The sequence below is a fragment of the Mustela nigripes genome, chromosome X, assembly GCF_022355385.1.
Source record: "Mustela nigripes isolate SB6536 chromosome X, MUSNIG.SB6536, whole genome shotgun sequence".
NCBI lineage: Eukaryota > Metazoa > Chordata > Mammalia > Carnivora > Mustelidae > Mustela > Mustela nigripes.
In genome coordinates, this window is record NC_081575.1 from 88,833,731 (window position 1) to 88,857,446 (window position 23,716).

Below are 23,716 nucleotides of genomic sequence, written 5' to 3' on the forward strand. Positions count from 1 at the left end.
CCAGTAGCAATCCATCGTATGACAGGAGAGGTATCCTTGGGTCGGGCACAAGCAGGACCAGGGAGCCCAACTACACTGCACAAACAGGTGGCCAGATGTTCATGTCATCCACCACTGTTGCCCCAGCATCTCTCCTTCAGCTGACCTCAAATGGCCACATCTGGGGGGTCCCCTATGACCCATAAGGGAAAAGGTTGAGGTTGAGTCACAGATGGCTCAACGTGGTATGCTGGTACAAGCCAAAAGTGGATTGTTGCCTCATATGGCCCCACTTGGGGATGCCCCTGAAAGAAGCAAGGAGAAATCCTCTCAGTGGTTGGAGATCTAGATGATATGCCTGATAATTTACCTTGTGCAGAAAGTGGCCTAAAGGAAGAAAACATAGACTCACAGGCAGTGGCAAAAGGCCAGGCTGGTGGGTCAGATTCCAGGAAGGAGAAAGATTAGAAGATGAGGGACAAACTGGCCTGGGGAAGAGGCATGTGGAGGGATGTAAGGGGCTATGCACAAAGTATGATCTTCCTATCACACATAAATAACCACCAGAGACTGTCTGCAACAGAAGAGGCACTAAACAACCAAGTAGCAGTCTATCAGTTGACATCAGTTACCTTCTGTCATTGGCCACCCCAATGCGGGCACAATGGCATCATAGGTGCACAAATGAAGTAATCATGATGGTGACAATGGCAGTTATTCATGGGTCCAACCACACTGGCTCCTTCTCACTAGGCTGATGTAGCTACTGGCACTGCTGGGCATTCAACCTGTCATTAACAGAGACCAATGCTAAACTTCCAATATGGCACCATTACTCAAGGATACCAGTTGTCCACTTGGCAGCAGGTTCACTTCCACCCTGGAAAGGGCAATGATTGATCTTGACTGGGACCAACATGCAATATGGATTGGCCTCTCCTGTCCAATGGGCCTCAATGGACACCACATTTGGGGAGACCCTTGTGACCAGCTGATGGATAAAGGACAAGGCCGAGGTTGAGTTTGTACCAATTCTGAGGGCTTATAGAACCTTTGAATTACTAACGTGGATTCTTATAACATCACCTCAGACAAATGAGCAAATGACGTGTGACAGTGGGCACATGGCCACAGGATGCTCTGGTTCTATTTCATACTGCACTGCCCAGGAGCTGTTGGCATGATAACATGGAAAAATGGCCTGTTTTGGTGCTGCTGATGCACCAGCTTGGAGGACATATTCTGCAAGGATGAGATGCCAGCCTCCAGAACATTGGACATATGTGAAATCAACAACGATTATATGGCACTGTGTCCCCAGTAGTAGGATATGTGGTTCCAGGAACCAAGAGGTGGAACCAAGAGGTAGAAACAAGAGGGCCCAATTAATATCGATCCTATTGATCCACTCAGGGAATTTGTGCTTCTGGTTCCATGATGTGGATCTAGAGGTCTCCGTTCTCAGAAGAGGAATGTGTACCTGAGGGGATACAGTAAGATTCAGTGGCCTCCCAGTCTCTTGACCTCCTGCCAAGTGACCAGCAGGCAGAGAAAGAAGTCACCATCGTGGCAGTGGCAGTGGAATCCTGATCATTAGAGACAGAGCAGCTGTCACGTACCTGGAATAGTGAAGGATCCTGAATGACCCATGGAGGAATCTCTTGGCACTCTTCTGCTGACTATTAATGATAAATGGACAAGTATGGCAGTCATAGCCTAAGAAGGTCTTGGTGACCCAGGGTGCAGACCTTTCAGGAGTAAGGGTCTTTATCACCACATCAGGAAAGGTGACTAAATAAAAGGGTGCTCGTGGAGGGGACTCTATAGAAGACGGGAGAGTGGGAGGAGGGAAAGGAAGAATGGGAAGTGGACCTATTATGGCTTCAAAACCAACTTCAGCAGCAGCTGGGACTATAATTCTCCCACTAACTCTTCTCTTAATTTTCTCAGAAAACAAGACTCCAGAATCCTGGACAAGCTTTCCCCAAGCAGACTAAACTCATTACAAGCAGCAGTGAATGCAGTGGTGCAAGGGGTGGACTGTAGTAGAGACTACTGTCTTCTACTCCGATGCCCCCCTTCAAGGCCAGTCTAGCCAGCCCCCAGCTGCTGATGACTCACCAGCTGTGTTCTTCCTCGGGAAATGTCCTCGGGTGTGGGGAACCTCCTTGCCCACAGGAAGCCTGCAGCCAATGGCTGGATGACAAAGACCCAGGGGTTAAAAAAGGTCCTGGGCCCAAGAACTCCTTACAATTTCTCTCTCTCTATCTCTTTTTTTTAAAGATTTTATTTATTTATTTGACAGAGAGAAATCACAAGTAGTCGGAGAGGCAGGCAGAGAGGGAAGCAGGCTCCCTGCTGAGCAGAGAGCCCGATGCGGGACTCGATCCCAGGACCCTGAGATCATGACCTGAGCCGAAGGCAGCGGCTTAACCCACTGAGCCACCCAGGCGCCCCGTCTCTCTCTTTTTTTAAAAGTCATCTCTACTCAGCCTGTGTGCCTTGAATTCACGACTCCAAGATTACGAGTTGCACCATCCACTGCTGGATCCCACCAGATGTCCCTACCGTTTACCTCTTGTTCCGTTCTATTGCCAACCATGCAAACAGAGATGGGGGAGGGCTGCTGCAGGATTAAGAAGAAAGTCGGTGTCACATCTGGAGACCAAAGCCTAACCTCCCTGCCCCAGAAAACTTGGTGAGCAAACTCAGCAGGCAGGCTGCCTCCGTAATTTGTGGGGCTCAGTACAAAGCGAAAATGCAGGGCCCCTGGCTCGAAAAGCAGGGAAAAAGTGCTGTTATGGTTCCTGAAGTATAGATACTGCTTTCTCCTTTAAAAATGTTTTCCTACCTATAAGAGACCATTGGAGTAATAGTGATTTGTGAATAACAATGAAAACTTACAAACTGCGGGACAATATTTTTGGTGTCTTGATTTTATGCAATAAAATCAGTAATACTTTACTCATGTGCCATCGTGGTTGATCCTATTTTCCAGCTCACTTTTCTACAAATTCGTTTATTTAGGTCATCAGAATTTATACTTGTAGCTACTTCATCTTCAGTCAAAAGGAATTGAATGTGACATCGGTCGCCCTTGGCAAATGTGAGGTTGCAGGTAACTTTGGTAATTTTTAATTTTGAAGAGGATCTTTCTGTGGTGCAACCATTACCAGACCTGTATAGAGTCTTTTTATGGGCTGTGATGATGTTGGGATACATTTCTGATGAATTATTTCAAAGTACATTACGTTTTGAAATTCAAAATTTTCAGTACGTCTAGAGCTGAGTCTTGCGGAGCATTCCCCCCCCCACCCCCGCCCAAAATCAACGATACAAATCAGTTTTGCCTAAGCCGAAATTAATTTTAAATGTAAATTTATACAAAGGCATTTTAATATTTTCTCTGACGTTTCCTGTAACTCGTGGAGGTCATGGAAGAAATTAAAAGTGGCTTCATGATTTATATATAATTCAAGATGCCTGTTTATGCGTTTTATTGTTGTATCTTCAATTACAAGGAAAAATTAATTTTAAAATGGTCTGTTAATAATTGGTTCATCTGAAGCTTCCTGCGAAAAGAGCGTTCTTTTCCGCTGAATTTGATGATCTTTAAATTTAATTTCTATGTCTAAGCCTGTGGATATTTGTCACGCAGCGTTGCGGTGGTTTTCAAAACCCGAGATTCTAAACTCACTGAAAAACTCTAACTCCCCGCTATGCTTGATTGCAACATCCATGTGTACGCTTTTATTTTTGGAAAATGTATTGACAAAGTTTACTGTCTCGGCTCTGGCAGTTCCTGTGCAGGCGCTCAGGCGGGAGAGCTAATATTGGTGCCAGTGCCACAGGGATGGAGTCTGTGCATTGCCTGGCTCGCTGGTTTCCCGCCAGGGGTCCCGGCGCCAACTCCACACGGGGCACCCCCTCCTACTCCCCTGCAGCTGCCATCAGCACCCCCACTCTGGGCCTTGGGGCTCTGCTGCTCTAGGGACTGCCCCAGGCTTGCATGTGTGCCCACGGTTGCTAGGGAATCCCCTGGGTTTTGCTGTCTGCCGAGCCCCAAGTGGCACCCTGCGTTATCTGTGCGACGCATCACGCATGCTCCTTTGCCCCATCAGCCGTCACTTGGGAAAGCCAAGTTCAAAGACCAAATGATTGGATTTCAAGACGGAGTCAGTAGAACCTTGGACCAAGCATCGGGGCCCCTCTGAGAGTGGGCTCTGGGCTCCCGCCCAAGCTGGCTGCAGGCTCCAGGCTCTGCTTCCTGACCAAGTCAGCGGGTGCAAACCCTCCCGTCTTGGTTTGAGCCCCCCCCCCCCCAAAAGCAGATGGGCCCGCGCTGTTGTTTGTGCAGGAAGGGCAGTGATGGCTGGTTGGGGAAGTGAGAAAGGGAAGTGGGGAAAGCCAGTTAAGGTGTGTTCTCGGCTGGATTACCCCATGCGCTGCGGAGGCATTCTGGACCCTGTAGAAGACACTGCAATTATCTTGTCCATCTACGGGGATGCCAGGCAGCTGGGGTATTTAGCCTTCGGTTCCCATTACTCATTGGCTGAGGGTGCCTCTTGCTCTCCTGGGGCATTTAACACTCAGCCTGTCCCCCTCCCCCTCCCTAACTCCCCAGTCCAGCCCAAGGGTACCCCCTGGGCCACAGGGTACCTTTTGGTGGAGAAACACAGGAACCCATGGGGCTTGTGGAAACTGTCTGCAGAGAACCTCCTAGGTGGACCTGGGGAGATGGCCCCAGGGCCTTTTCTCTGGTCTCTCTTGGCCCTGCCCACTCAGCCCACGCACACAGACCAGGTGGGCCTTTTCATTTATCCTTAACACTGTAATTAGTGCTTAATTTCCTCCTGACATTAGTATTGCAAGTGCCTGCAACAACTTTATTTTCTTGCTTTATTTATACTAGTGAAAAGGCACTTAGAAGCAAATTATGCTTGCCTCCATATATCTCTCTACCTGTTTATCTCTGTGTTTATGGGGTGCCTATCACCATGGTATCTGGGCACTTAGACAGTCCCATTAGATCAAATTCATTACCTGAGAGAGGAAGAAAAACACACTCCTCCGGCCCACGCAGAAGCCTTTCGGTAGCACACTGAGGGCTTGGGCTCAGGGAGACCCAGGCCTTTTGTTTTCCAACTCATGGAGACGAATCTTTTTGGCAAAGAACCCCTCCTGGAGATAGGCATGGAGAGCTTGCAGTGTAATTTGGAAGATCTATCCGAGGGTGGGTCTCAATATGTTGGGCATTTAAAATTTGAAATGATTTCAATTTCATTGCTCTCCAAATATCAAATTGAGCCCATTTTTCACAAATGCAGCTTCGCGCTAGGAGCAGCTTCCACGGGAAGAAGGTTCCAGATGTTAACTCCTTCTTTCTCACTCACCCTGGAGTGATGGGGGTGGTGCCCAGCTCAAACAGCACAGAGCAGCTGTCTACGCCCTGGGCCTGTGTGGCTGCTTTAAAGCCTCAGTTGCCCCCTGTGATTCGGGTACCATGGAGACCTCTGGTCCCCCACTGCTCGAGGCTCCTGTCCTCTCCTGTCATTCCTTTCAGCCCCTGCCCTCTGCACTGGGGCCCCCCTCTGCGTTCATGGCCTAGCCCTGCATCTTGGACCATAGCGACTTCCACGAGTCTCCTTTGCTGCTTCTGGGATCCTGTCCTGCTCTGGGCGGTCGTGACCATACACGCTGTTGGCCCTGTAAGCCCAGGGTCTCCCACTGTGGACATTTCTCCCTGGGGAGCTCATATGGGCCTAGAGAAGAGAATCCAAAAATCACTAGAGGTGAGGAAATACAGGTAAAGAAACCATCGCTTTTTTTTTTTTTTTAAAGATTTTATTTATTCATTTGAGAGAGAGGGAGAGAGAGTGCACATGAGTCAGGTGTGGGGAAAGGCAGAGAGAAAAGCAGATTCCCCCTTGAGCAGGGAGCCCTACATGGGCCTCGATCCCAGGATCCTGGGATCATGACCTGAGCCGAAGGCAGATGCTTAACCGACTGAGCCACCCAGGCACCCCAAGAAACCCTTGCCTTTTGAAATGACATAAGTAGGGGGCACCTGGGTGGCTCAGTGGGTTAAACATCTGCCTTTGGCTCAGGTCATGATCCCAGGGTCCTGGGATGGAGCCCCACATCAGGCTCCCTGCTCAGCAGAGAGTCTGCTTCTCCCTCTCCCTCTGCCCCTCCCCTGGCTTGTGTTCTTTAATAAATAAATAAATAAAATCTTTCAAAATAGTAAAAAATAAAATGACATAAAAAGTACATGTGAGGGGTGCCTGGGTGGCTCAGTGGGTTAAAGCCTCTGCCTTCAGCTCAGGTCATGATCCCGGGGTTCTGGGATCGAGCCCCACATCGGGCTCTCTGCTCAGCAGGGAGCCTGCTTCCTCCTCTCTCTGCCTGCTTCTCTGCCTGCTTGTGATCTCCGTCTGTCAAATAAATAAATAAAATCTAAAAAAAAAAAGTACATGTGAACTATATATACATATAGTATTTTAAGTAAATATTATATATGTGTGTGTATACACACACACACACATATATATATATTTTAAATATTTTATTTATTTATTTGATAGAGAGAGATCACAAGTAGGCAGAGAGGCAGGCAGAGAGAGAGAGGGAAGAAGCAGGCTCCTCGCCAAGCAGAGAGCCCGATGCGAGGCTCGATCCCAGGACCCTGAGATCATGACCTGAGCCAAAGGCAGAGGCTTTTAACCCACTGAGCCACCCAGGCGCCCCTATATATATATATTTTTTTTTTAAGTAAAATATACACCCAAAGTGGGGCTCAAACTCACTACCCTGAGATCAAGAGTCCTGAGCTCTACCCGCTGAGCCAGCCAGGCGTCCCTATATTTTTTAAACAAATAAATAAATAAAACCCACTATAAACCAACGACATAGACAAGCCACATAGTGAAGATGGAAATCACCCCAAGTTCCCCTGGCCTGCGCCAGCCACTGTGAACCTGCCGCGGTGTACATCTTTTTTTTTTTTTAATATTTTATTTATTTATTTGACACACAGAGATCACAAGTAGGCAGAGAGGCAGACAGAGAGAGAGGGGGAAGCCGACTCCCTGCCGAGCCGAGAGCCCAACTCGGGGCTTGATCCCAGGACCCTGGGATCATGACCGGAGCCGAAGGCAGAGGCTTAACCCACTGAGCCACCCAGGTGCCCCTGCAGCGGTGTACATCTTAAACAGTCACCTCTGCAGACGTCTACGTTTCCATAGATCTAGTTCAACGAACTTAGGAGATGCCACAGGAACTAATTCGAAAACTGCTTTATTCCCTTAACGGTAGATCGCGAGTATTTCCCTAGATAAAAATAGATCTACGCTGAGTTAATGGCTATGCAGCATTCTGCTGTATGAAAACGTTATCACTTACTAAATGTACCTCCCATGGTTCATTTGAAGTCCTGTGCAAGTTTTCACTACAATAAACTACACTGTGATTGAGCTCACCTGTGTCGCGGATTCCACTTCCTCTTTCTAGAATTGCCGGGTCTTGATCAAGCTTTTGACCCATGACCAAGGTGCCCTCTAGAAAGTTTGTGCCACAGTGAAGGGAAGCAAGTGCAGACAGCAGACACCCTTCTGGTCCATCAGTCATTGTATCCCCTGCAAGCCAGACCAGCCCTGGCCAAATGGAAATGGCATGGGTGCTCCCGACCTCTTGGCCCCCAGCCCTGCCACTCACCTGTCTGGGCTGCTGGCCTGCAGAGGGTCCCTGCTGTCATGGTGGAGTGTGGCCCGGGCTTTGGGCCTCTGAGGGCAGGACTGAGGACAGGCTCAGGGGGCTCCCTCTGGGACCAGACACAGGGGAGGTCACCTGGGACAGTTCCTTACCGGGGCCCTGGAAACTTCTTTCTACCTCTGGCTCTGTTCCTGCCATTCCTCCCCAAAACCACTTGCCCCCATCCCAGCATTTCCTCACGGCGAATGCCACCTCCTCCTCGGAGCCTTCCCTGATTCTAGACAAATGAATCCCTCTGGCCTGTGGCTTGGGAACTCCTTTTCACAGACATTGGGGAGGTTGTGTTATTTCTGCTTTTAGTCCTAGTTATCTCTTGCGGTAATGCCTACATCTCATTTACCAAAGGTAGGCATCACTGTGACCACGCATTTTCCAAGCCCCAGTCCTCTGCGAGGCCACATGGAAGACGTACGGGGCGGGGAGGAGGTGGGTGTCTGATCAGAGAAGGAGAAAGAAAGAGAAGGAGCCTCTCTGAGGTCCATCTGGAACCTTCTGTATTTCCCCCACACCACACACAGTTCTCACCTCAGATGAAGTAGTTTCTAGGACTCGAGAGAGAGCTCAGACTTTGCAGTGACCATGGCTGCTGTGACACTGATTTGTAATAAGAAAGACATATTTGATCTTCAACCTCAGTCCTGGCAAAGAGTTCCTGGAAACTTTGGAAAATCCAGAGAGGAGAGTCGCAAAGGTATCTTTTGTTATGTTAATGAAGTGACTTTTGGAAAACACCTCCAGATGGGGGCTGGTTGCCAGGGGAACCAACCAAGTGACTGGGGGATTGAAACTTTCCTCCTAACCCCCCCACCCCCCCACCCTGGGGAAGGAGAGGGGGGCTGGAGGTCGTAACCATCGCCAATGCAATGACTTCATCCATCATGCCTGTGTGATGAAGCCTCCATAAAAACCCAAAAGGACGGGGTTGGGAGAGTTCTGTGTTGGTGAACTCAGAGGGATTTGGGGAGAGGGCGTGGAAGCTCCACACCTCTTACCCCAGACCTCACCCTGTGCATCTCTTCCACCTGGATGTTCCGGAGTTTTATCCTTTTACAAATAAGCTGATCAGGGACGTGAAACATTTGAGTTGTGTGAGCTGCTCTAGCAAATTAATCAAACCCAAGGAAGGAGGGGGTCATGGGAACCTCTGATTTATAGCCTGTGGGTCAGAAGCACAGGCGACAGCCTGGCCTTGGGCTGGCATGTGAGGGTACGGGGGTGCGATCTTGGAGGACCTGAGCCCTTACCTGCTGGGTCTGGTGCCGTCTCTGGGGAGATGGAGTCAGAACTGCCTTGAATGGTAGGACACCCAGCTGGCATCCAGAACATTGCTTGCTGTTGGGTGTGGGGACCCCCCCCCCTTCACCCCCCTCTATACAATTAGAATCGTGTTCAGGAACCCAGAACACCTGCCATTCTGGGTGATGCTGGACGATAAGGACTTCTCAGATGGGAAGCTGAGCCTCCATCAGCACACTGGAGTCTAAGGCCTGGGGTGTTGGCAATGTCAGCGCTGGGACGGTGGTAATTATTGCTACTAGGACCACTGGTTATCACAGCTGTGACTATTACTACTGAGCCTTTGCACAGGGGGCTGGGAGGGGGCAGGGATGTGGAAGAGTGACAGTTGAGAGGTCCTAACTGCTTTGGCTCAAGGTATCAAGGAGCACCTTTGTTCCATTTGGGGCAGTGGCTCAGGAATCCCCTTCCCACAGGCGTTGGTGGTCTCCCCCCTGCTTCTAGGCTCTGAGCTGTCTCCGAATCAGAACTGCACTCTGTGGACCCGAGGCCAAGACCATATCTTACTGGACCTTGTATTCCAACAGGTGGAGCCCAGCAACTGGTTAACAGGTTCATAATCTGTTCTTTCCTTCTTCTAGCTTCTAGAGGCTGCTGGTTTTCCTTGCCTCAGGGCTGCATCACTCCAACCTCTATGTCTATGGCCACATAACCGCCTTCTCCTCCTCCTCTGACCTCCTGTCTTCCTCTTCAAAGGACCCCTGCGATCACACCGGGCTCACTTGGATAAGCCGGGATGATGTCCCCATTGCAAGATCCTTCAAGTCATCACACCTGCAAAGTCCCTTCTGCCAAATAAGGCACCACCTGCAGCTGGGGTTCGATCCTGTTGGGGACCCTCTTCAGAACTGTTCTGAACCCATGCCAGAGTCATCCCACTGAGGGGAGCTGTATCAGGGTCCTAGGGCTGCTGGAATAAAGTAGCACAGACTGGGAGGCTTACAACAGAAATGTGCTGTCTCGCAGTTCGAGAGGTGGGAAGTCTGAAACCAAGGTGTCAGCAGGGTTGCTCCCTTCTGGAGACTTCAGGGGATAAGCTGTTCCATGCCTCCTTCCTAACTTGCGGAGGCTGCTGGCGGGCCTTGGTTTTCTCCGGCTTGTAGACGCAGCTCTCCCATTTCTGCCTCTGCCTTCGTGTCACCTTCTCTTCTCCACGTCCTCTCCCCTTCTCTTCTAAGGATGCTTGTCATTGGACGGAGAGTCCACTTGAATAATCCAGAATGACCTTGAGATCCCTAACTCGACTAGGTCTACAAAGACCCTTTGTCCAACAAAGTTGCACTCACAGTTTTGGGTTGGACACATCTTGGCAGGGGTCACCATTCGACTCACTACAGACGTGAAGCTGAAGTATTCATCATAAACTCTCATCCCTCGCCGGCTGGTGTTGACCCTGGTGACCGCAAACCCTAGCGCTGTACCTTGCCTTCTGCCAAGCTAACTCCCATGCTTCTCCAGAAAGCCCTAGGAAGGGAGGCAGAGAGGAAGAGGCAGATACTTGAGGCCGGAAAGGGGCAGCAGGCTCAGTGGCTGTGCACCACAGCTGGGGGTGAACCCAGAGATCAGCCCAGGGGACAAGCAGGAGGCGCCATGGGGTGGGGGGGTTGTACAGAATCTGTCTCAGAGAGATGGACGACACAGAACCTTCCTGCCTCCCAGTATCCCTCCCCTCTTCCCACTCCCCAACCCCCGCCCCTTAGGCACCCTGGCCTTGCCTCAGCCTCCAGAATAGATGAATCAGCAGGAAAAACTCTTGTCTGCCCAGAAAGTCGGAGAAAGATCGAGGGCCAGAGTGTCTCGCCGCCCCTCCCACACAAGCAGACCCGGGAGTCTGGCTTCAGAGCAGCCTAGCCGACGAGGCTGTACATCTTTCTGAGCAAGCCAAGCGGAAAGAGGGGCGGGGTGGGGGCGAGGGTTTGGGGGGGAGAAGTAATTAGTTTGATGAATCTTCTTTTTAAGTCGTTCTCTACATGGGGCTCTCACGGCCTTATAGGCTCAGTGATGCATTTCCTAAGTTTTATGAATCCTTAAACATGGGCCATTTTTCACGAGACAAGTGAAAGTAATCAAGTGTTGGTGCAAACCCCAGGTGTTCCCCGTCTGGAACAAGGACCCCCGATGAGGTTCCCAGGCCACAGAGGGCTTTGGAGAGTCCGGATGAGGTTTAAGTCGCCTTGCTGCCCACCTTGCTGCCAGAAGCGATGTGCATTCAATATCCATCCATGCACTCCAGAGGCTTCTTCTGCCTGGCCATCCGGTGTTGGGACCTGGGACTGGGGATTCGAGTCTGCGGCACTGCTGTCCAGCAGAAGCCTGCGGCCCGCTGTGGGGTGGGGCTTGGGATCGCATCTCTGAGGGAAGGTCTGTGCCCGTATACCCTCCCTGCTAGGCTGCCTGTGGTAGATTGCAAAATATTGGCCCCATATCCTTCCCTGCCCTTTGGTAGTGCCCTCCCATGCTGACCTTGGACTTGGTCATTGACCTGCTTTGGCAAGTCATAAACATCAGGTACGCTGAGGCTTAAAAAGTGCTGACTGTTCTTGGAATCTTCAGCCACCCTGTGAACATGCCAGGCCAGTCCCTGAGGGCTGAGAGCCATGGTCCACTTAGCCCTGTGCTCCAGCTTCCCGCCAGCCCTCAGAAGCCGAACTTCCGGGGTGACCACTGGCTAAGAGTCAAAGCCTGAGAGTCACAGCCTGGCAAGTACTAGGTTCTCAGTAAACACACATTCTCACTCATCCCTCATTCTGCATGAGGGCCCCGGATGAGCACAGCCCAAATTACCTATTGTAGACACATGAGCAACACAGATGGTGGTGGTGGTTTTCTTCTTTCTTTCTACATTCCTTCCTTCCTTCTTTCTTTCTCTTTTTTTAAAAAAAAAATGGACTTATTTATTCCGGGGAGGGAGAAAGGGGCTGAGGGAGAGAATCTCTAAGTAGACTCCCCGCCAAGCCCAGAGCCTGATGAGGGGCTCAATCCCACCAACACATGAGATCACGACCGGAGCCAAAATGAAAAGCCGGATGCAGAAATGGCAGAAGCCAGAGAGCCAGGTCACTGCCTGACTAGCTCTTGGTCGGGGGGCAGGTTGGGGGTGAGGCCAGACTAGAAGGGAGGGGACAAAGCTTCACACAGAGGCTACCTTGCCAGGCCTGCCCTTTAGGACCCCTCCTGCCTGATGGGATCATAGACAGCAACGACAAAGGTGAGATGTACGGGTGAATGACTAGGGGTGTGTGCGTGCCCACGCGCGTGAGGACATGTTGTAAATGTGGGTAACTTGTGTATGGTGTGTTCGCATGTGTCCGCATTTGTGCACGTGTGTGTGTGCACATGTGAGCCCACCCACACTGTGACGCCTCTGGTACCAAGGGAAGACGAATGCAGAGTTTGGCAAAGTCACTGAGTAATTCCGTTTCCCCCTTGAGTCACAGACAGGGGCTCCTTCCTTCTGATTCCCGTCACCTTTGTCCTCCCCACCCATAGCTCAGCCACCACACTGCTGGTGGTGGGGGGCGGGGGGGCCGGGGATCCCGAGTGCCACCATCTACACTGCCATTGATGTCACATCCCCCAAAGTGTCGGGGTGGGAGCATAGCCAAACTGCCACATCCTGGGGGTTACATGATCTGCCTGCTGAATGAGGGGTGGACAAGGATGATCATTTACTGAGCACTGAGCATAGGCCAGGCTCTGCGACTTTTGGCCGGTGGCCCCCCGCCCTCCTCATGTTTCCTGGGGTCCACCCCCAAATACCCGCCTTGCACTCACATTCTTACCTCAGGAGCTACGTCTGGAGGGGCCCAGACAAGGCAAGTGACTTATCTGATGAGTTGGGGCAAATCTAGGCCTGGGGCTCTCCACCCCTTCTGCCCAGAGAAAGCCCATCATCTCCGCTTGCCGTGGTCTTCCATTCTGCCTGGAGCTGAGCAGGTCCAACTGACGCCAGAGCGAATGTCAGCAAAACAATTGTCCTGCCAGATCTGGAGCCACATCTGCTTAGATGCCCTTTCCTGTAATAAAGGACATTTTGAGCCCTACCTTTTGGACTTCCACATCCATTTCTCCATCGGTCGGGAGGACAAGAAGAGTGTTATTATTAGACCCTCCCAAAACCCCAACATCTATCACCGTATTCCCACAACTAGAAAAGTGCCAGGAACATAATAGGAACTCATTAATATTTGCTGGATGGAAAAAAAAGTGACAGAGCAAGATTCAAACCCACGTCTGTCTTCCTCCAAGGCCGTGTCACTCTCTCTCCACTCCGTCAGAGAGAGGGCTTGGAGAGAGACTGGGGGTGCCGCAGGAACAGCAGAATGATCCTTGATGTCCAGTTCTCCTGCCCTTCTGCAGAGAGAACGTTCTCTGTGGGCCACAGCCCAGGGGCGAGGTCAGCAGTTCTGCCCTGGGGAAGCCAGGGCTTGGCCAAGTGCAAAGCCCGGCGCGCCTTACGCTGCCTGCCCCGTCTCATCACAGCTCTGTGTGTTTTGACTGAGAAGTTCTACCTGCCTCTCGGGATTGATGTGAAGATTAATGGCTGTTTAGCAAATTACAGCTTCCCCATCACCTCCTGCTCCTGGGAGAGAAGGAGCCTTAGAAACGGAAAATAAAAACAAACCTCACCGCTCTGTGTGTGTCAAGGCTTGGCCGCAGCAGTGACAGCTGGGCCCAAGTTAGCAGAGCGTGGAAGCTTAGCAAAGCCAGGTGAGGTCTGGGGCCCCCCGGAGTGAAGGCTGACGGAATGCCAAGCCCACCCTCTGGCTCTGGGATGCACGGGGGCTGAGGGGAAGTGTGGAATGAGGCAGGGCCGTTCTAGAAAGACAGCCAAGGGCAGCTTGCGGCCAGGGCCTGTCTCCTCTGAAGGCCGTGATGGGGGGAGAGAGAGGAGTCCTGTCCACACCCAGGAGGGAAGAGTCTGCCCCTTTCTGGGGCTCTTTCTGCCACTGACCTTCCTTCTCAGAAGCTCAGAGGGAGAATCCAGGGGATGACCGTGATCTTTGCTGAGTTCGAGGTGCCCGGGGCGGGGATGTGGACATCGTGGTGAGTGACAGGGACAGGTCCGAAGGGAGGGAAGCGGGAGCAGGCGCAGGTGTCGCCCTGCCCAGATGTCCCTGGCACTCCTAGTCCCTGCGTGTGCGCCAGCTAGGGCGACCTCCGACCCGAGGGCTGGCTCGAGGCCGCACGCAGGCCAGGCTCTCGGCCAGAGAACACAGGAGTGGGAAGATCATTACTCAGCGCCCCGGTCCCCAAGAGGGGACACTCTGAGGCAGGCGTCCTGAACCCGGTGGCCCATAGAGAGGTAGCTTTCTTGATGATGCTTCCTTCCCTTCCCCTGCTCACCTCCCCAGCTCCACTCGGTTCCTCCAAATAAACCAGTTCTGCTCACATTTCCGAGTCTGCTTCTGAGGAAGCTCAAAGTAGGTCAGAATGGAAAGGAAGAACGGGGGAGTCTGGAAAACCCCCGAGGGGGAGAGTACACAGACCTGGTGACTACCGCTTACACAGAAGAAAAAAGAAAGAAAAGGTGTTCTATTCACGTCCCTCACGTTTTCAAAAAAAAAACCTCCCAACTCCAGCTTCCCTCCCCTAAGAACAGTCTGTTTTTCCAGAAAAGCAACAATGTGCTAACTGAACATAGCCATCTGCAAGTGAAAAGATTTCCCAATGAATGGAGGTCTCTGGGCCGGCCCACCTGACTTGGCCTGGCCCTGCCCTGCTCTGCCCTACCCTGCCCAGCCCTGCTCTGCCCTGCCCTGCCCTGCCCGGCCTCGCCCTCCCTACCCTGATCTGCCTGGCCAGGAAAGTGTCTCTGGGAGCTCCTCACCTGCTGCCTCCCCCTGGGCTGCACCCCAGGATGGGGGTGGGCACTGCGAGCTAGGGAAGACAGAACCTTCCTGAAGGTTCAGGCTCCCCAGCCCTCCCTTCCTCCCCTCTGCACCCTCTCACAGACATGTCAGGGATCTGGGATCTCCAGATTCCTTATGCAAGAGGGGCCCTCCTGGACATGTGGTCCTTGGCCATCTGAAGAGCAGGCTTTAAGGGGACTACCACCATAGTTGGCTGTGGTTGGTTTGGAGGACTTTTGATGGCTTGACTTTATTTCCTGGTCTAGCCCCACCCCACAGCTCTGTTCCAGAGGTGGCCCGGGGGGGAAGAAATAGAAAACCTGGGCCATAACACAATCTGCCAATTCTGCTAAGGAGAGGCCTCTACCCCGTGGCCCTCTCTCTGTAAGAGGGTGCTTTGAGGGAACTGGTCTGGACTAGGGAATGAGCCAGGAAAGGCTAGTGGGCCTCAGGGAGCACGGGGGGTGTACCCGGGCAACTCAGCTCTCTCCCAGGGGTCTCCCGAGGCATCTTCCTTCTACCTCCCCACCACAGGACGAGGGTGACATCGGGTCGCCTGAGCCGGTGCTTCTGGGTGGGGCTTCTGAGTGCTGAGGTGGAAAGGGCCCCTGAGGGAGTGATGGGGCAAAGGTGACTCCCGGGCCTGCCAGGACTGTGCCATATGCCCTGTCACGCAACTCTCACGTTAACCTTGTGAATGGGGCTCTGCTGTCCCCATTTCACATAGGAGGAAACAGAGTCATCCAACCAAGGCCAACAAAACCAAGAGGTGAAGAAGCCAGGTCTTGAACCCAGAGCTTCTTGGCTTTGGAGCCCACGCCTGTGCTTTTGGCACAAAATCTTAACACTGCCTCTCTGGGGTTCTAAGAGCCGGGTACCAGGTCCCGCAGGGGACACCAGAGGAGCTGGGAGTCGCCTCACACCGTGAAAATTCAGTGTGTTCGTCAGTGAAGGAAGGCAAGAAGGACTCCCCAAGGTCTTCCACTCCCAACCCTGCATGTGCAGAAGGTTCTGTAGGCTAGCAGGTAAATGGCTCTGTAGTGGGCCAGAGCAGTCGGCCTCAAATATGGGCTGGGCATCATTTCTAAAGACTCAAGGTAGCTGGTTTCTGATGGATCAGCCCCGGCTCCCCCCTGCACCCCTTTCCCCAACCCCAGGAGCATCTGTATCTGCCGGCGGCGAAGCTGACTGGATCAGGCCAGGTTCTAGGCACATGACAATTCCAGTTATCCACTTCTGCATAATAAGTGCCTCCAGTCATGAGTGCCCTACAGCAACTGTTTTATGATATGCTATAATTTCACGGGTCAGGAATTCGGGTAGGGTTTGATTGTGAAACTCTTGTCCTCAATGCATTGAGGGAGGTCTCGCTGGTATTTAGCTGGCAGGTGGATTGTTCTGGAGTCTTCACTCAGATATGTAGAGCCTTGGCAGGGATGGCTGGCAGGCCAGGCTCAGCTCGCCCTGTCCACCAGAATGGCCTTTCCAGCATGGGGTCTCAAGATACCTGGAATTCTCCTATGATGACCGGGGGCTCCTAAAGTGAGTGTTAGAGAGAACTGGGAGGAAGCTGCATGGCCTCTTAGGACTCTAAAGCCTCAGAAGTAACATGGGGGGCCTTAGCCACCATCTCTGGGTTGAAGCAGTCACAAGCCCACCTGCATTCAAGGGGAAAGGCCGTCAATCCCACCTCGTGTTGGCAAGAGTGGCAAAGAATTAAGGTCACGTTTTAGAAGTGTCATAATGGCCTAGTTGTCCAAGTTTGTCCAAGTTTGCCCTCCACATCCCCACTCCTCCCATCGTCCTTCTCCTGTGCCGCAATCCAACCAGCCAGGCAGCCAATGCCCACCTCTCTCAGGAATGAGCTGAAACACTCATTCATCATTAATTGTCAGAGACTTCACATGTTACTCCCTGGAGTGGCATTTTCACTTGAAAACTGTGGCCTGAGAATGGCATGGCATAACCAAAGGAATGCATTGCTAATGGTGGAATTTCAGGCATTTACCACAAGCTGGTCGGGGATATATTTTTCGACCAAGGGACTTTCCTGGTGCAGGCAGCTGGCTGTTCAGTCTACCCTGAACCCATAAACATCAGACTGTTATCACTGGGGCTCTGAAGGCAGCCTGGACAGTAGCTTCCACGCTTCCACACAGTGGTTCCCTAGCCTTTACTGTGAATCAGCACCCACACGAAGGAGAAGGGGAACAGGTGATGTTTCTTGGCTACTCTGGTGGCCAGCTCGGAACTCCACAGAATCAGTGCCCCACAGTGTAAAAGGGCAGAGAAGAAAGAGAGTGGCATGTGTGAAATTCAAGTTTGTTTGAAAGTTTAAATATTTCTGTAGCATTGGCTCCCTTGGAGCCTCCCAAAAACAGGTTCTAGAATAATGACTTGATGTAGAACAGGCTAACCTCAAGCCCAGAGAGGAGAAGAAGCTTGCACAACTACACACACACACACACACACACACACTCTCTCTCTCTCTCTCTCTATCACACCAGAACTTTATCTTAAAATTAGTTTTCTTTGTTGGGTTTGACCTGATGTCATGATAAAGTAGGTACGGTCAGTGTACTTCAGTTGTTCAGATAAATTTCCACACAGATTTCTTAACATCTCTCCCTTCCTGCCACCAACCTTTTTTTTTTTTTTTCCTTTTAAAGATTTTATTTATTTTAGAGAGAGAGAATGGGGAGGGGCAGAAGGAGGAGGGAGAGGGAGAGAGATAATCTTAAGCGGACTCCATGCTGGGCACAGAGCCGGACATGGGGCTCAAACCTACCACCCTGAGATCATGACCTGAGCCTAAACCAAGAGTCAAAGTTGGACATTTAACCGACTGAGCCACCCAGATGCCCCCTCCCCCAACCTTTTTAAACCTAAGCTCACAGTACTTAGTTTTAGGGGGAGAGGTTCAGAGACATCTGGGAGGTTTTGAAGGGAGGCACCAAAGACATCATGGGTATTCAGCAAGCACTTACTATGCACAAGCACCCTTCCTTTTTCCATGTTTTGACTCTATTTAACAATCACAAGAGCTGGTTTGGTGAGTGTGGTTAAGGGGGCTCTGCCCTTGAAGGGTGAGGGGCTCTGGGCTACTGGAAAAGCAAAACTAAAGCCCCTTGTTGCAAAACTCACGAGAGGATGGGGCACCTGGGTGGCCCAGTGGGTTGGGCCTCTGCCTTTGGCTCAGGTCATGATCTCAGGGTTCTGGGATCGAGCCCCGCATTGGGTTCCCTGCTGAGCGGGGAGCCTGCTTCCCCACTCCCCCAGCCTGCCTCTCTGCCTACTTGTGATCTCTGTCTGTCAGATAAATAAATAAAATCTAAAAAAAAAAAAAAAACCCTCACGAGAGGAGTTGGGATGGGGATGGCAGTGCTCAGTGCTCAGGCTTCTTTACCCCTTTCCCCTTGTGCACCCTGCAGCCACAAAGGGAGCTCCATGGGCCTCACTGTGTAGACCAAATGCTTCTAGGACACACGAGGGCTGCCTCTGTCATTAACCGTGGAAGCGCCAGGCCCTGGTACAGGCCCTTGCTCTGTGGTTGAGAAGAGCAGAGAGCCTGTGCCTGGACTGCACCATGTAGACAGCATTGGTGTTGGGTGGAGAGCTAGTTACAGGAACCAGGAGACCCGACATCTGGTCCCAGCTTTGCCGTAACTTGCTGCAGAATCCTGGGCCTCTCACTTATCTCTTTCTGAGTTTCTGTTTCTTCATCTAGAAATTTGCATTATTTGACCTCCAAGATCCCACCAGCCCTGAAATCCTATGATTCTGAGATGAATCATAAAAGTGAGTCAACAAAACCTCTCAAACCACAGGATCAGTTGAAGTCCGGGAGGGTAAGAAAGCAGAGAGAGGGAAGAAGTCACTCTAAGACAGTTCGGGAACAGGACAGGTAGATGAAATTGTGGTATTTTCCATCTGTGGAAGCACTGTATGCACCAAAAATACCTCTCTGCTCTACAGGATTATGAGTCAAAACCCCTTTGATGGGGATGAATTTCTAACCGCGTAACAATTTCCATCCGGAAAGATTTAAATGCAAACCCTCCTAGGACAGACAATTTTTTCACTGACTTAAATTTATACTAAGGTGTAAATGACTGACCTGAGATTTATTCCAGAGTAGGTTTTGAAGGATGGGAGACTGGATCTTGAGGTTTGAAGACAGAAGAAAGAACACCCCCAAGAGTAGGGCCTATAAAAGAGCGCAATAATGTGATTATTCTACAGGCCAATGTTGCCTTTTCCACCACTACCCCCCCCCCCCCCCCGCCCCCACCCTCTCCGCTTGAGACAAAGGAGCCACCTTCGTGAGATTTCTGGTTTTGAGAACCAGAGGACAAGAGGAGAGGCCGATTAAACTGAGGTGTTGGGGAGGTGCCTGGAGGAGCTTTGTCTGCTAAGCCTGCCTTTTGCCCAGGTAACCAGCCAGAAAGACGACCTTCTTTCCTCAAGGGCTGGGAGGGAGGCACAGGGTCCAGCTGGCCAGGAGCCCGAGGCAGAGGGGCACACGGATGGAAGCCAGGATGTGCTGAGCTGGGAGGTCGGCCACTGCCCGTGCACGGCCCCACATACATTTTGTGCCTTCGGTGTCCTCACCTTGTAGGAAAGTAGTCGCTTGTGTTCTAACCAGCTGTCCCTGTGTGGGATGTTGCCCATGATTTACTAAAGGGGGAGAACATTTGTTTCTTAACACAGATGTCCAAGGGAGCCTCACTGATGAATGGCAGAGGCTTCAGCTCCGAGGCTGCTGGGAGCGCTGGCGCCGGTGGCGGCCACAATGCTCTGAGCCTCTGAGAGGGAGGGAAGAAGAGGCTGGAGCCCAGAGCCCCTAGGGGGACACAGGGCCATGGCCAGAGGAGGGATGGGGCCATCTGTGCTTGTCCCCCTGCTCCGTCAGCCCAGACTCCAGTGGGGGCCCCTGGCCGCCAACAGGTCTGAGAGAGAGAGAGAGGTGTGGCAAGCCAGTGGCCGTGGTGGCACACATGGGAATCAGGCTGCCTTTCCAAACAGTGGGCCAGTCACTCAAGCTGTGTTTCTTGGTTTCCTGGCTGGACAGGCAGGAATAATTCACGCCATTGTGGGGTCTGGTGTGAAGATGCGTATCCGGCCCGACGAGTGCCCGACAACCCACAGCCACAGCCGCTCGTCCTCCTCTCCCACGGGACGCAACCACATGCTTCGGGATTGGGGGGGTGCCCCACCCCGGCCCCTGCTCTTCCACAGTACTCCTCCCCACTTCCTCAGCCCCTGGCTTCTATTCCTTGCCCTTTGCTGCTCTGCACTCCCGGGGCACCCATGGCTTTGCCACATCCCCCAGCTGAAACCCCAGGGCACGGTGCTCCCCAGCCCTGGGTGATGCTCAGGGGGGCAGGATGGTCTCGGGGCAACACTGTTCTTGAGGGGGCACCCTGGTGAGCTGGGGTCTGGAGGCTGAGGTTCAATACAAGCATTCTGCCAAAGCAGCTGTCAGCACTGAGGCTGGGGAGGATCCCGATGGGACCGTGAGAGTGGCCGGACTCCAAGCTCCAGACCCGTCCAGTTTCTGCAGCAGCACCCAGTGCTGGGAGCAGTACTCGCTGTGTGGGGGTCAGGGACCCGCAAAGCCTGAGTGATGGAGGGATGTGCCCTGGGGATTGTGAAGGGCCCCGGGCCCCAGGAGAGGAACTCCAGAGGGAGGGCTCTGGAAGTACCCAGGAGACGGAGGGAGCAGCAGAAAAACAGGACTCCCTTAAGGAGCCTGTGTCCAGGGCAGGGGCTTGGCTGCGAAGACTCGTTTCCAGAGACCTGGGCTCATGGAAGGAGGTGACAGAGCTGGCCTGAGTCACCAGCAGCTTCACGTCCTTCCTGTCCCCTGCTTTGCCCACTATCGATGGCACCACATAAAGGCAAAAGGTTTTGGAGAGCTGGTATGGAGATGGACCGCTCGGGAAAGCCAGTCACTGGAACAGCTCCAGGTGCACAATGCATGCTTATTAATAACCAGCAACGGTGTGTGTTGGGGGGGTATTTATGGAGAAGTGCAGCGGTGATGTCACTTTTACCAGCAGACGACTCCATGGTTTTTATTTTGTTCCCCAACCCCAAGGCCATTATGGGCTTTGGATCTCCATGGACAAAGCAGAAAAACCTGGGCTTCCGTGCTGTGCAGTTTGCCCACCCTGGATTCTGTGGCTGCCCTTGCAGCATGAAAGAAGGGTTCTTCCCTAGCAACATCATTTCGACAGCACTGGGGTAGAAGCAGCAAGAGACCATCTCTGGCCTCCTATTTATGAAAACAATAGCTCAAGTTTATGGTATTAACAGTAAGCACCGCCGCTTCAGTTCTCCTTGGAACCTCGCTCCACACACGTATACACGCACACACACGTGAATACACAAACACATATACACGTACACACATATAAACACACGCTTAAAAACACACAAACACACACGTAAATATGCACACACAATACAATGCATTTAAATACACACATATACACACAGAAACACACACATAAATACACACACATATATACACATAAGCACACACATAAATACAAACATAAACACACATATAAATACACAGATACATAAAAAAACAGACACACATCCCAACACCAAACACAAGCGCAAATTCATACACAGAAAGGCACACAGATTCAGAGGTGCCCATGTACATGTATGATCCACATCTCTATGAAAATGTAGAGTCTTGGTTTGGAGAAGAAAAGCAGACTAAGAAAACCTACTCTTTAGGAAGTAACTGTGGGGGCGCCTGGGGGGCTCAGACGGTTAAGCCTCCGCCTTCGGCTGAGGTCATGATTCCAAGGTCCTGGGATTGAGCCCCGCATCAGGCTCTCTGCTCAGTGCGGAGTCTGCTTCCCACCCCCCCACCTGCTGCTCTCCCTACTTGTGCTCTCTCAATCTCTCTGTCAAAAATTCTTTTAAAAAAATAAATAAATAAAACATAAAAAAAAGAGAGAGAGAAAAGGAAGGACGGAAGGAAGGAAGGAAGGGAGGAAGGAAGGAACTGTTCCAGATATTTTAAGCAGAAAGGGATTTAAGACAGAGGAGTGAGTGCTTACAGAATCATTGGAAGGAGTGTTCATTCCCTGAAGCCACCCCACCAAATGACCACAGACTGAGTGGCTTCAAATAACAGAAATGGATTCTCTCCACCATTCTGGAGGCCCGAAGTCTGACATCAAAGGGACATCCTTTGCCTCTCCCAGCTTCTGGTGGCTGTCCACATTCTTTGCGGGCTGGATCAGTCCATCCTGCCTCTGTCTCCACATGGCTTTCTCCTCTCCTAAGTTTTCTCCTCTTCCATCTGGATCCGAGCTCCTGTCATTGGATTTAGCACCCACCTGGGGAATCCAGGATCATCTGCTCCTAAGATCGCAACTTTATTACATCTGCGAAGACCTTTTCGCCGAGTAAGGCCCCATGCATAGGTTCCAGGGGTTAGGACATGGCCCCAGCTTTTGGGAGGGCACCATTCAATCCACAACAGAGGGCTGTTGTCGAAACTCTAGGCCAGGTCCCCAAGAATGACTCTCAGAAGCCTGCAGGACTGACCTGCTGAGGAGCCGCCATCTTTGCCACGTGCAGAAAGGCCAGCAGCCACCGTCAGAGCGGCCATGTTTAAAACCCCACAGCTGTGAGCCCAGCATCAGGAAGTGGCCTCTGCTGCTCCAGCAATGGTCTCTGAACACTGACAAAACTGGTGAGGGGACAAGGAAATGCTTCGGAAAATTCCGTATCTCTTGAGCCCATCCTTTGCCAGGCAGAGTTGACTACACAGAATAGATGGCCATGGGGAGATCCTGTTTGTTGTACATGAGCTTTCACTCACGTAATTTCTAGGAAAACCTTCTGACTGTCATTCGGGGAGCCACCCTATATAAGCTATTTATGGCTGTGTAACTAGTTATCCCCAGACTTTGTGACTTCAAACAACAACAACCATTTCTCATGGTTGCATGAATTGACCAGGCTCAGCAGGGTGATGTTTCTGTTCCTCCTGGTGGCTGGAGGCCCCACCGGTTTGGATGGCCAAAGACGAGCCCACCCACACAGCTGGCAGACAGAGCTGGTGCTGGCCGGGAGATCAGCTGGGGATATTGGCCAGAGCTCCTTGATTCTCCCCAACACGGGCCTCTCTACGTGGCTTCTTGGACACGTGTTCCAAGTATGAAAAAGCAGAATCTGCAGACTTCCTAAGACCCAGCCTTGAAATGTACGGTGTTATGTCTACTGTACTTTTTGGGTCCAAACGAGGCACAAGCCTGGCCTAGACGCAAGGAAATGGGAGACCACCCCTCAGTGGCAGGAGTGGCAAAGCATTTGGGACCAGCTGTAATTCGCTACTCTCCCTTATTCTCAACTCACGTGGTCCTGGTGGAGCTGGAGGGGGCCTGGCCTATCAGAACAGTTCTTCCCCAACATCAATGTTGGGATGAGGGGTGGCCACGTGATACAAGTCCAGCCGAAATGGCAATCAGACTCACTTTGGAGGCTTTTGTTAAGAGCTCTCGGGAGACTATCCTCCTGACTTTCCATGCCGAACTTGAAGCACCATGAATATGAGATGCTGTTTCCATCTTGCTGGGACACCAAGTCTAAGAGCCAGGAGGAGGGAGAGGGAGAAACTGAGTCCAGATGACACTTCCTGAATAAAGCAAAGCTGCTTCCGACTTGGACAGCTTGTGGGCCTCCCCGAACTGATCCTGCAGCCAGGGAAATGTGCCATGAAAGCAGGTTGGGGCTCTACTTGTCCTTCCTCAGATGGAGTTCAGCCGGCCGTATGACCATTGATTAGG

General features: G+C 51.8%; 1 long non-coding RNA gene across 1 annotated transcript in view; it reads right to left on the reverse strand.

The window, feature by feature from the left end:
- Nucleotides 1–12,858: 12,858 nt before the first annotated feature.
- Nucleotides 12,859–23,716, reverse strand: part of LOC132007715 (uncharacterized) — a 24,030-nt gene continuing 13,172 nt past the window's right edge. The window contains exons 3-4 of the long non-coding RNA XR_009401419.1: nt 19,015–19,104; nt 12,859–13,061 (exon numbers count right to left, since the gene is read on the reverse strand). This is a non-coding gene — a long non-coding RNA (uncharacterized LOC132007715). The remainder of the gene's footprint in view (nt 13,062–19,014; nt 19,105–23,716) is intronic.